The 11,763-nt window shown below is 41.7% G+C and overlaps 1 protein-coding gene across 2 annotated transcripts in view; it reads right to left on the reverse strand.

Annotated features, from left to right (window-relative positions):
* The window catches only part of LOC112222964 (platelet endothelial aggregation receptor 1), a 36,781-nt gene extending 26,238 nt beyond the window's left edge, over positions 1-10,543 (reverse strand). The window contains exons 1-2 of one of the 2 annotated variants that reach the window (XM_042304602.1): positions 10,329-10,543; positions 6,743-6,829 (exon numbers count right to left, since the gene is read on the reverse strand). The gene's annotated coding sequence lies outside the window, so the exon portion shown is untranslated. The remainder of the gene's footprint in view (positions 1-6,742; positions 6,830-10,328) is intronic. The other variant, XM_042304601.1, reaches the window with a different exon arrangement.
* Between the last annotated feature and the right edge of the window lie 1,220 nt (positions 10,544-11,763).

Below are 11,763 nucleotides of genomic sequence, written 5' to 3' on the forward strand. Positions count from 1 at the left end.
GCTGTCAATTAACTTCTGGGCCACATCCTGACTGATGAATTTGTGGGGTTTTGTTTGTCCACCCGCCTCTTGAGGATTGACCACAAGTTCTCAATGGGATTAAGGTCTGGAGAGTTTCCTGGCCATGGACCCAAAATATCGATGTTTTGTTCCCCGAGCCGCTTAGTTATCACTTTTGCCTTATGGCAAGGTGCTCCATCATGCTGGAAAAGGCATTGTTCGTCACCAAACTGTTCCTGGATGGTTGGGAGAAGTTGCTCTCTGAGGATGTGTTGGTACCATTCTTTATTCATGGCTGTGTCCTTAGGCAAAATTGTGAGTGAGCCCACTCCCTTGGCTGAAAAGCAACCCCACACATGAATGGTCTCAGGAGGCTTTACTGTTGGCTTGACACAGGACTGATGGTAGCGCTCACCTTGTCTTCTCCAGACAAGCTTTTTTTCCTGATGCCCCAAACAATCGGAAAGGGGATTCATCAGAGAAAATGACTTTACCCCAGTCCTCAGCAGTCCAATCCCTGTACCTTTTGCAGAATATCAGTCTGTCCCTGATGTTTTTCCTGGAGAGAAGTGGCTTCTTTGCTGCCCTTCTTGACACCAGGCCATCCTCCAAAAGTCTTTGCCTAACTGTGTGTGCAGATGCACTCACACCTGCCTGCTGCCATTCCTGAGCAAGCGCTGTACTGGTGGTGCCCCGATCCCGCAGCTGAATCAACTTTAGGAGACGGTCCTGGCACTTGCTGGACTTTCTTGGGCGCCCTGAAGCCTTTTTCACAACAATTGAACCTCTCTCCTTGAACTTCTTAATGAGCCGATAAATGGTTGACAATGATGACGGCACATGTTTCCTTGCAGGTAATCATGTTTGACAGAGGAAGAAGAATGATTCCAAGCACCACCCTCCTTTTGAAGCTTCCAGTCTGTTATTCGAACTCAATCAGCATGACAGAGTGATCTCCAGCCTTGTCCTCGTCAATACTCATACCTGTGTTAACGAGAGAATCACTGACATGATGTCAGCTGGTCCTTTTGTGGCAGGGCTGAAATGCAGTGGAAATTGTTTTGGGGGATTCAGTTAATTTGCATGGCAAAGAGGGACTTTGCAATTCATTTCAATTCATCTGATCACTCATCATAATATTCTGGAGTATTGCAAATTGCCATCATACAAACTGAGACTTTGTGAAAATTAATATTTGTGTCATTCTCAAAACTTTTGGCCACGACTGTACACAAGGCTGGATGTCAAGCATAGACAAATAACAGCTTAACATACTTACACAAATACACTGGATGGACAGCCAGTGACAACAATAATATAGCTACTATGACCACCGCCAATTTGAGTTTGACACTGCAGATTGCAGTCTTTCATTATTCTTCAAAAATATCCTCTACCACTCTGATGTGTCCCACGTCATGTCTATTTTTCCAACATTTACACGACAACATCAATCTAATTTCCTCAATCATTATTTGATTCTCCATGTTCTTTATCTTCATGTTGTCTCTTTAACTCAACTTCTGTCTTGCTTTGGGACCAAAGTATTGTGGGAACCTCTTGAGTGAAGTATTCTAGATGATGTGTATCGTCCTCGGCTGAACTTCTCATGACACTGCCAGACATAACACTCAGCTTGTCATCCATTTTTGTTTTCTTCTGGGTTCTTCCAACATACACAACAAGACCAAGAGGTCACAAGCCTTTGAAATTTGAAGTGGACCATCAGAAAACAAAAAACATCTGGCAAAAGCACTTGTGTCTAAGTTCATCAACTAGCCACAAGTTCAACCTTTATGTCAAAAGATAACAAAACCAAAAGAAAGCAATAATGTTATCTGGACCTGCTTCTATGGTCCTCAAATGATGTTTGAGGACCATAGAAGTCCTGTTACGAAATCAATTCTCCTCCTTATGATCACCCAAGTCTAGAAAAGTCATGCCTGTTCTATGACCACACCGTAGTCTGAAACTGTGCACATCTGGATTTACTACACTGGAGGTGGCATATTCAAAAACACTCTCTGCCTCTCCTACTTCCTCAATTTTGCTGTCTGTCAATCAATACCCAATTAATCGTTGGCCGTAGAGCAGCACTGATACAGTATTCCAATAATGTTTTGTTCTGTATTTTCTCACTAAGGGAAACAGCCAAGCATAATGTACTCTAACAAAAGGAAATGCTGAACTGATGTGGAGAGCAAATATTGCCTGGCCATCAAAGAAACCTTGCATCAAACTTCCACATAAACACAGATGTGCACACACAGAGACCATCAGTGACTTCATGGAGGGCCTCACATGCCCTCCCTCACAACAAGTGTGTGCACGCACACTTTCCATCTCTATCCACTATCACCTTTCCCTTGGTTGAATCCCATGCAGATTTCATACTACTAGTCCCAGATGTTTGCTGCAGTCCCCTCTCCAGTGGCAAGGTGTGGTAGCAACCCCCCTCTGCCTTGGCTAAGCAAACGGAACCATGGTCTCAACAGGACACACAGCGGCCCTGATAGGTACAGTAACACAGATTTGGATGTTTCAATATACCTTAGTTTAAGTATTTCTACAATACAGACATTGTAATTCCTAATATATAGGTTTCGGTGCAATGCAGATCTTTAGAAAAACTAAAGACATCCCAAGGAATAAACAAAGATTTTCCACATTTAGTGTAACATACACTGATCCTCCAGAATCCCATGGTTGAGTATCTGATTCAGTGTCCACTTCAATAACACATGGTTCAAGCACCACACATTTCATGCCATGGGCATTTAGCTTTAAAGGCCTAATGAAGCCGTTTTATATCAATATTAAATAATTTCTTGGTAACAATTAAGTACCTTACTGTAATAGATTTCCATTCAAATGGGCAAAATTGTATTTAAGCAAAAAACTATCTCTCAAGCAAAACATTTGCTAGGACTGTCTGGGAATGCTCAGAGTGGGAAGGGGAAAACTGAAAACTAGCTGTTATTGGCAGAGAGGTTTAGAACTCTCTTTGTTATTAGTCTATTAACCAATTTACCCCATGTCGCCATGGAAAGTCCAAACTCCCTCCCATGCAAACCTGCTAATTAGAAGGTCCTGTGTATATTGTATTTTCAACCAGCAACTATCAGGAAATACCACTGATCACATTTGTTCATACTTTTACATTGTTCGTTTCATCAGCTCTTGTACAATATGATACAAAACAAAAGTTTGACTGCACTGGGCCTTCACATTTTTTTTTTTTACTTCACAGTTCCATGAAACTGAGAGCAATTTACGATAACAGAATATGACCACGCAGCATCTGCTTTCGATTAAGACAACACTTCTAATGTAACTGGCTGGAAAGTTTATTTGCAGTCAGTAAGACAGGCGCGAGCTGGAACCCATTTGAGTAGCTGTTGGTATATCTTTTCTCTGTTGCTGTTGTTATTTTTCATCTTCTTTAAATTTACAGGATGAGTTCTGGGCATCATTTCCTGTTTGGGGAGTAATAATGGTGTCCCATCTGGGCATTTATTTACCTCATGGTTAGGTCATTATGCATAATGCATGAAGAGACATAGACCTAAACACATGCAGGCAGATGTGCATCTACAGACTCGTCCCTCTGTCTGCATTATGGCTGAATGACTGCACATCAGAAAGGTACTGTGACATGCTAGCAAAAATAACTCAATGGGACAGTAACCAGGGAAAGAACTAAGAGTGGGATGCATATCATAAGGTACTTGTCTCTTTCTTTCTCTATCTCTACTACCTCTCTGTTTTTCCAGGAAGTTCAGTCTGGGCCAATAAATTCCTCTCAGTTAAACCCAATAGATTTACTGGCCTGCCTCTGGCCTTCGGTGCACTGCCTTTGGAGGATGAGGAGGAAATCTGCTCCTTATTAATGTGATCCTTTTATCACAGCTTTTTCTTCACAGAACCAAAATATATCCCTCATTCTGAGCATTTGGAAGTAAAAGACCAAACTCATTTTTGTATTTTGTCACTTTAGAACTTGAGCCACGTGTGCTACCCTGAAGGTGAACCCTTAGAAATGTTCCTATCCTTTGTCTTTGCGACTATGCTTTTCACAGCTGTGGTGCTGTAACCTATTTCGAGACCTATAGGTGGCAGCATTACTTTTTTCACTTCGGCTCCAAAACATAAAAGCGATACATTCAGCAAAGAGTAAGAGGAAAATACAGCCATGAGGTCATTATGCAAAATGTAATCATATGGTAAAACAAATGCTTTGTGTCACACCTGCAGGTCTGCTCGACAGAACAGGAAGGCAGGGGGCGACCTGGAAACAAGGGCCAGATGCACACCACCGCCACCACAAAGGACGTCCTGGGTAAATAACGCGGGGGGCAGGCAAGGAAGGAGAGGGGCCAGGAGCATCCCTTCCTCTTTGGGTATGATCTTAGCCAATCAAGGACACGGCAAACAAATGTAACACTTTATTTTTCTGTGTGCAAAGTGGGAACTAATCAGTAGAGATCTGAACTTATGTAAAAAAAATATTAAAAAAATAAGTTGAAGTGGAAAAGCAGCATGCACTAATGGCGGCCTAACAACTAATAACTATAAATGGCTATAGCTGTGAGTAGGTACCAAGTAATTTCCTTGTAGTTAACACACTGTAAAAGTAAGTGTTACTACTTCTTCCTTTCCTTCAGCACTACTTCAAAAGCATCCTTTAAATGGGGTCATCTTGATCATATAGGTCATTCTACCATTTGAAAAAAGATGGCTCAATATGGACTCTACTAACTCATGTGTTCGCTCACCTCTTATAAAACACAGGGGCCAAGCTGTCTCTTCACGCAAATAGTTTGTTTGTTCTGCTCTGTTTATCTGCCAGGGTGCAAAAAGAAAACGAAGTTAAAACATCCCCAGTCTCCCAAACCCCCACAAGTCCACATTCTCATAGCTCTTTCCCTCGCTCATCGCTGTGGAGCGCAGGGAGACAGAACTAGGACAAACAATAGGAAGCAGATAGGAAACATCTTGCCTGTAAACCCAGGTCTGCATCCCAACCTTCCCTTCCTCTGACAAGTATATACAACTGAGGAGGGATTCTGGCGGGTAAAACAAAAACAATCCTCTACCAACACCATCATACCCATCCTGGCATTGGTGTACCCAGAATTTCCAAGAGCAAATCCATTGGGACGCTAACATTGTCTGTTGTTTTGAATAATGGTGATGTTGACGAGGGATACTCTCTCATTCTGCATTTCTCTGTGACTAACTCTCCCTTTTATTACCTGACCTGAATAATGGAAATGTTTGTGAGCGGAGGGGATCTCATAAAATGCATGACGGAGAGCCATGGAGTCACTGCTCCACACAGCTGGTGGACGACTGGGTTGGCTGTAGGTCAGGAACTGGGAAAAACATCAAGTGGGGCTCTACCAATTCATGTCACTGGGGTGCCAAGCATGACATAACAGTTCTTTATTTTAGCATTCAGAATTCACATTATATTATAAATATGACATCTTATCCAACAGTTGAGAAAAGAAATGGCTCTTGCTTCATTTACATAAATGACCTCACACCAGCTGCTGAAAGAAACGAAGAGTGGAAAAAGCACAGCCATTTTCTCAAGACGGCCTGAGAAAGCAATGAGACGTTAAAGGGAATACATTTCCTCCCTCCCTCCACAGCTCAGGTTTCTGTTTGCTACAGCCTTCCTCTATAGACACCGCATGAAACGAGAGGCACCAGAACAGGCCCCCAAATCTTAATTACACGTCTCCACCACCCCCTCCACAATACCACCCTCCCTACCCAACATCACCCACCCACTCAACCAACCAACAACACAAGCAGCTTCAAAGACACTCCCCACAGTACAAGTACTCTGTGGTCACTCCATTAGCCCTTTCCAGTCCCCTCCCCCCCCGATCCTCTATCCAACTGTTCTTTATGAAAGTTTATTTGAGCCAGAGCCTATAGTAACTGTCCATGTTCCACAGCAAAACCGGTCCAAAACCACGTCTTGCATGGCTGCAGTCGTATCTGCTCCAAATGATCTGCACGGCTGCAGAGCATATGGAGTTGAGACTTATACAACCATGTCGTAGGAGTATTACATCTCTGTCACCTTCTTTTGAACGTGCCATTGCTTTTTGCTGTTTTCCTTTACGATGATTTATCTGCACAAAAGACTGAAAAGACAAGATTGACCAATCATCAAATCAAGTCGAGTACTAATTTTAATATTGACAATCACTTTGGCAGGGAAAGAAATCCTTGGGAGGTTTATGAATCAACTGGGAGTTTGCTGTGTAGATTTGACAACATTAAATCTGCCAGACAACGATGTCAAACAACCTCGTAAGAACCTACCAGGCCCTCTGTACAGTACAACCATTAATCCACCTTCTATATAAACAATGTTTTGAGTCCATAAAGTGACATGTTTGGATAAAAAACAAGCAAGGATCCACAACTACAATCTCAACTCAATAACAACACACAAATGGTGTGTGGCCTGGTATAAACCTTTCATGAAAAGCCCTAGCTTTCAAAAGAAAACACATAGAGACCCAGTGTACTCTGTGGTGTTACAATAAACCTTTATAAACAGAGGGTTTCTGCCATTTGGAAGATCAAATTAACGTGAAGTAAATATACTGTAACTACCTCATCTCTACTTGTCCTATTTCTACCTCGGCTCTGGTGTGTCTGGCCAGTGTCATCCCAAATCAAAACATATCCGATGGCTCACCAGACCTCCATACTTCACCTCTTGGATGGAGAAACAGATGGTCATAGAAGGCCAGTCTGAGGAGAGCAATGGAGAAACTCCAGCTGTTTGATTGAAGAGAGGAATCTGTAGTTAGACCACAGACAGAAAAGAGATCACCAAATCTTCATACAGTACTGACTGATGTCAGTAACAGTCTATAGACAAACAGACACGTGTCCAAGAGGTGTACTGTAAATATGCAGAGCAGTATGTATGGACATCAGACAGAAAAATCCACACGGAATCTCGATTTATCCACTGGGCACACGCTGGTTGAATTAATTATGTTTCCACGTCAAACATCTGCTATCTGAGCAGCTAACCGATCGCTGCAGCTGTACATAGTCCATCGGTAAATAGCCCACCCAATTTACCTACCTCATCCCCATACTGTTTATATTTATGTACTTTTCTGCTCTTTTGCACACCAGTATCTCTACCTGCACATGACCATCTGATCGTTTATCACTCCAGTGTTAATCTGCAAAATTGTAACTATCTGCCTACCTCCTCATGCCTTTTGTACACAATGTATATAGACTGCTTTTTTCTTTCTACTGTTTATTGTTTACTCCATGTGTAACTCTGTGTTGTTGTCTGTTCACACTGCTATGCTTCATCTTGGCCAGGTCGCAGTTGTAAATGAGAACTTGTTCTCAACTAGCCTACCTGGTTAAATAAAGGTGAAATAAAAAATATAAAAAATAATACAATCAAATTTCAATGAAATGGTATTGAACCAGCGTGGAATAGATGTTCAATTGACGTCTGTGCCCAGTGGGTATCTACTTTTGTAAAGAGGTCAGCATACTACAGACAAATATCAATGTGTTTTCCTGAGAATTTTGGTGAGCTGTCTTAAAGTCCGCAGTAGATGGGAGTTTAGGTGCTGTCAGGTCCAGGTGGCAGCGGCTTACTGTGTAAATCACATATCATATCTTTCCTTTCCAGGTGTTGAGTGTTAAAGTGTTTCTATGTGCAACAGCGCCAGGTTCTCCCAAGAGCCTCCATTCACAAGATCTCTTTGGGTACTACACTGGAGGATTTTAGGCCAGTTCGCAGTCCTAAGGTAAAGCTGGGTGAAAAACAAAGACATATAGCTTACCTTTATAGCATTAAGAAATAGCCATACAAAGAGTACAGTTGAAGTCGGAAGTTTACATATACCTTAGCCAATTACATTTAAATACAGTTTTTCCACAATTCCTGACATTTAATCCAAGTAAAAATTACCTGTCTTAGGTCAGTTAGGAGCACCACTTATTTTAATAATGTGAAATGTCAGAATAATAGTAGAGAGAATGATTTATTTCAGCTTTTATTTCTTTCATCACATTCCCAGTTGGTCAGAAATTTACATACACTCAATTAGTATTTGGTAGCATTGCCTTTAACTTGTTTAACTTGGGTCAAATGTTTTGGGTAGTCTTCCACAAGCTTCCCTCAATAAGTTGGGTGAATATTGGCCCATTCCTCCTGACAGAGATGGTGTAACTGAGTCAGGTTTGTAAGCCTCCTTGCTCGCACACGCTTTTTCAGGTCTGCCCACAAATTTTCTAGAGGATTGAGGTCAGGTCTTTGTGATGGCCACTCCAATACCTTGACTTTGTTGTCCTTAAGCCATTTTGCCACAACTATGCTTTCAAATTTGCTTGGGGTCATTGTCTGTTTGGAAGACCCATTTGCAACCAAGCTTTAACTTCCTGACTGATGTCTTTAGATGTTGCTTCAATATATCCACATAATTTTTCTTCCTCATGAAGCCATCTATTTTGTGAAGTGCATCAGTCCCTCCTGCAGCAAAGCACCCCCACAACATGATGCTGCCACCCCCGTGCTTCACGGTTGGGATGGTGTTCTTCAGCTTGCAGGCCTCCCCCTTTTTCCTCCAAACATAATGATGGTCATTATGGCCAAACAGCTATATTTTTTATTTCATCAGACCAAAGGACATTTCTCCAAAAAGGATGTTCTTTGTCCCCATGTGCTGTTGCAAACCGTAGTCTGGCTGTTTTGGAGCAGTGGCTTCTTCCTTGCTGAGCGGCTTTTCAGGTTATGTCAATATAGGACTCGTTTTACTGTGGATATAGATACTTTTGTACCTGTTTCCTCCAGCATCTTCACAAGGTCCTTTTCTGTTGTTCTGGGATTTTCGCACCAAAGTACATTCATCTCTAGGAGACAGAATGCGTCTCCTTCCTGAGCGGTATGACGTCCGCGTGGTCCCATGGTGTTTATACTTGCGTACTATTGTTTGTACAGATGAATGTGGTACCTTCAGGCATTTGGAAATTGCTCCCAAGGATGAACCAGACTTGTGGAGGTTTAAGGTCTTGGCCGATTTCTTTTGATTTTCCTGTGATGTCAAGCAAAGAGGCACTGAGTTTGAAGGTAGGCCTTGAAATACATCCACAGGTACGCCTCCAATAGACTCAAATGATGTCAAATAGCCTATCAGAAGCTTCTAAAACCATGACATCTTTTTCTGAAATTTTCCAAGCTGTTTAAAGGCACAGTCAACTTAGTGTATGTAAACTTCTGACCCACTGGAATTGTAATTCAGTGAATTATAAACTAAATAATCTGTCTGTAAACAATTGTTGGAAACATTACTTGTGTCATGCACAAAGTAGATGTCCTAACCAACTTGCCAAAACTATAGTTTGCTAACAAGAAATTTGTGGAGTGGTTGAAAAACGCGTTTTAATGACTCCAACCTAAGTGTATGTAAACTTACGACTTCAACTTTATATGTGTCATCTAAAGAGGAAATGTGCTCCACATAGATATGAAAGCCACTGGGTGAGACAGATCCGCCAGATCCATCTCCACGTTTCGTTGCCCTATGATTGTCCTATTTGGTATGTTTCCAACTTGACAGACTACACATGGAAGAGTTGAAAGTTGACTCAGTCACTCAGGCCGTGTCACAATGTGTCGGCACACTGCTAGAAGTGACAACCACCTCATCTCCACGTTTCATTGCCATTAGTCATGACTCTTGCCTTGCCACAACATAGGCCTCAAGGTCAATTAAGATCTTGGAATACCCCAGAGGCACTTAATAAAATGAAAAGTGGCACCCTCTTTGAAACAACTTGAACGCTAAACCAATCAACTGCAAGCCTGATCAAAAAATACCCATTAAAATGGCACTCTATGATAGTCAGATCATGCTTTGCATACAAGACTATAGGCTAATCCTTTTAACAAAATATGAATTGATCCGGTTTAGTTATGAAGACTGAGGATATGGCTATGCCCCCAGCAAACATTAATGACAAGAAATACTCACAAAATCGGCACTCCAAATACAAATGTTCAGTATTCACGTGTTATTTTCTATCTACTAATATACATGGTAATACGCAGGCATGTCAGGATGTACTACTTACTGTATATGCTGTACTTCAGTGAAAAGAGCAAGACAACAGTATGGGAGAGAATTTAAAAAATCATACAGATCTAAATATGACCGCTACAGTTTGAATAATCTGCAAATAATCAGGCATAATCATAATCTTGGTTTTACAATAGAGACTTTATCGTTTGTTTTCTAAACGCATATGTTTTCTGTACTCACCTGGGTGAAAATCATTTGTTGTTAATCCACTGTATTTGCGATCTCAAAGTAGGCTACCTCAAGATATTATAACAAATTTCCAGCGGTGAAAAATGAGTTCCAGATGAAGTCAGTGAAGAAAGAGCAGTAGTATAACTTCACAACTTCAGTGCATTGGTTTCAGCCGCATCCATCGGGGGAGGGTCTGTCGTCGCAGATTGTGGATTGAGAGGAGGAGAGGCAAGTAGCGAATTGAAAAACTGTGACAGGAAAGAAGAACGAGAGAAGAGAGAGAGAGAAAGAGAAAGAGAGAGAGAGAGAAAGAGAAAGAGAGATGCAAGTATAGAATAGTAAACATTTGATTGCAATTAGACTTTTCACAATAAACAAAAACGAAATTGGCAAATTGATTTATTATCTTGTTGAAGGCCTAAAGTATATGGTTAGTACATTTTCAGTGGGATTGAACTAATACAGTAGGTGATCACGTCAAAGTGCACATTGGAGTTTTATTCAATTCTTTGTCCTACATGATCGCTATTCATTACTGTAGGCTAGTTTTACGATCTGAAGAGGTGGATGAGGAGATATGATCAATAATTTGTGGTTCAGATTGTAAGTAAGGACCAATCGGCAATGAATACTCGATGGGAAACTAAATAACTCATTGCATGCTAGGTAGACAGAGCATCAGTTTGCTACGACTGGCTCATATGGAGGACAGACCGAGTGCATCCGTGACATCATGTAGACGCAGTGTTTGATGAAGGCATCTTTAAATAATTTTTCACCACTGTACAGAACCAATAATTCAACATAGTAGGCCTGGTGTTGTAAAGGTTTAGTCATGTAAATGTACTCCTGTTGAAAAATGACAATATGCACACTGCACATTATACCTTCTTGTCCTCTTCTTTCTTTCCCCCTGGGGTTTTCCCCTCCTCAGTAGGGCACTGAGTTTCAGGACAGGAATGTTAAACATGACCAGACAGTGGACACACGTCTTATTGACATTGGGTATTTCTGGCTCACAATATATGTTGCGACTGCTGTGCTAACCGTGTGTCTGGGTGGTATATAGGGACTGTACGGCAGCAAGAGAAGAGTTTCCTGGTAAACAGTACGCTGGTGATGATAACTGGGGACTTCAGGACGTGGGTTTTTCCTACCGCCGAGTGTTCACATAGATAAACAGCACAGCATGGTGGGTTAACGGTGCACACATCCTTGTCGTGAGGAAACCAAGAGCCCAAGGAAAAAATAAAATGGTTTCCTGTAGGCTGGAGTGCCCAACCAGGGCCCTGTGAGGCAAAGCCTGAGTGGACTCCTGTAGGATGGAACTAATCATGTCCACCTGCCAGACATGCACTAATTGAGCCAGGGGGCGCAGTTAGAATGGAACTGTAGCCTATGTCTCTACACAAACTCAAAAGCTAAATTAAAATCAATTGAGCTC

This window comes from Oncorhynchus tshawytscha, linkage group LG23 (assembly GCF_018296145.1).
Source record: "Oncorhynchus tshawytscha isolate Ot180627B linkage group LG23, Otsh_v2.0, whole genome shotgun sequence".
In the NCBI taxonomy this organism is placed as follows: domain Eukaryota; kingdom Metazoa; phylum Chordata; class Actinopteri; order Salmoniformes; family Salmonidae; genus Oncorhynchus; species Oncorhynchus tshawytscha.